The 1930-nt window shown below is 47.0% G+C and overlaps 1 long non-coding RNA gene across 1 annotated transcript; it reads left to right on the top strand.

Annotated features, from left to right (window-relative positions):
• Nucleotides 1-308: 308 nt before the first annotated feature.
• On the top strand, nt 309-728 carry LOC127920636 (uncharacterized). The gene is made up of 3 exons (XR_008106754.1): nt 309-370; nt 439-548; nt 664-728. It is a non-coding gene; the product is annotated as an uncharacterized LOC127920636 (long non-coding RNA).
• Nucleotides 729-1930: the final 1202 nt, after the last annotated feature.

The following is a 1930-nucleotide window of genomic DNA, read 5'->3' as shown; positions in this document are numbered from 1 at the left end:
TCATCTAGGCTGGACTACTGTAATGCCCTCCTGTCCAGCTGCTCAGTCTCTACTATCATCTAGGCTGGACTACTGTAATGTTCTCCTGTCCAGCTGCTCAGTCTCTACTATCATCTAGGCTGGACTACTGTAATGCCCTCCTGTCCAGCTGCTCAGTCTCTACTATTAGATATTTAGATCTGGTCCAGAACACTGCAGCACTAGAAGGAATGAGCACATCACTTCACGTTTATCTGCACCACACTGGATGCCTGTAAAGTATCGGTCTGATTTTAAAATCCTGCATGGCCCTGGCCCCTGTCAGGTAGGAGGGTTAGCCCTGTCAGGTAGGAGGGTTAGCCCTGTCAGGTAGGAGGGTTAGCCCTGTCAGGTAGGGAGGGTTAGCCCTGTCAGGTAGGGAGGGTTAGCCCTGTCAGGTAGGAGGGTTAGCACTGTCAGGTAGGAGGGTTAGCCCTGTCAGGTAGGAGGGTTAGCCCTGTCAGGTAGGAGGGTTAGCCCTGTCAGGTAGGAGGGTTAGCCCTGTCAGGTAGGAGGGTTAGCCCTGTCAGGTAGGAAGGGTTAGCCCTGTCAGGTAGGGAGGGTTAGCCCTGTCAGGTAGGAGGGTTAGCCCTGTCAGGTAGGAGGGTTAGCCCTGTCAGGTTCCAGGAGGGTTAGCCCTGTCAGGTAGGAGGGTTAGCCCTGTCAGGTAGGAGGGTTAGCCCTGTCAGGTAGGAGGGTTAGCCCTGTCAGGTAGGAAGGAGGGACATGGCCCTGGCCCCTCTTATCTGACAGATCGTTCCATACAACCCAGTGAGGGTGCTCTGCTCCCACAAGCCGGTTCCTAGATATAGAACCAGGCCGGGTGTCGGAGCACTCACAAAGACCCTCAGTTGTGGAAACAGCCCTGTCAGGTAGAATGGGCAGCCCTGTCAGGTAGGGGAGGAAAACAGGCCAGTGAAGTAGGAGGGACATCCCTAATAAGTAGGAGGGACAGCCCTGTCAAGTAGGAGGACAGCCCATGAAGCAGGGAGGGACATCCCTGTCGGGCAGGGAGGGACAGCTCTGTCAGGTAGGAGGAACTGTGCCAGAGTTTTTTTCAGAGTTCTATGGACATGCACTGTCAACCGTGGGACCTAATATAAACAGTTGTATGCCTTCCAAGTCATGTCCATCAATTACATTTGCAGGTGGACTCCAATCGCTGTAAAACATCTCAAGGATGATCACTGGAAGCTCAATTTCGAGACTCATAGCAAAGGGTCTGAAGACTTATGTAAATAAGGTTTTTCTGTTTTTATATTTAATACATTTGGTAAAATCAAAAAAGAAAAAAGTTTTCGCTTTATCATTAATGGGTATTGTGATGTCATTGTGGGGTATTGTGATGTCATATGGGGTATTGTGATGTCATTATGGGTATTGTGTGTAGATTGATGAGGACATGTATTTATTTAATCCATATTAGAATAAGGCTGTAACTTAATAAAATGTGTAAAACGCTCAATGGGACTGAATACTTTGAATGCACTGTATCTCCCACAGATCAAACAGACCCACAAATCATTTGAAACAAATTAAACATTGATACACTTCTGGTAGGTGAAATACCGCAGTGTTCAATCACAGCAGCAAGATTTGTAGCCTGTTGTCATGAGAAAAGGGCAACCAGTGAAGCTTAAACAACATTGCACATTGCTAAAACACTGTTCATTGTAGCTGACAATATAACACTTGAAACGTCTTTATCTTTTTAAAACGTTTTAATTGCACTGTTTACTGTTAAATTCTTCTCACTTTTGGTTATTATTTACTTCACTTGCTTTGGCAATGTAAACACATTTCCCATGGCAGTAAAGCCCCTATGAATTGGAGGAGGGAGAGAGAGAGAGAGAGAAGAGAGAGAGAGAGAGAGAGAGAGAGAGGAGAGAGAAGAGAGAGAGAGAGAGAGAGA

Source organism: Oncorhynchus keta, unplaced genomic scaffold, assembly GCF_023373465.1.
Source record: "Oncorhynchus keta strain PuntledgeMale-10-30-2019 unplaced genomic scaffold, Oket_V2 Un_contig_20091_pilon_pilon, whole genome shotgun sequence".
Taxonomy (NCBI): domain Eukaryota; kingdom Metazoa; phylum Chordata; class Actinopteri; order Salmoniformes; family Salmonidae; genus Oncorhynchus; species Oncorhynchus keta.
Note: the sequence above shows the minus strand (reverse complement) of the source record. Positions and strands in the feature narration are given on the sequence as shown.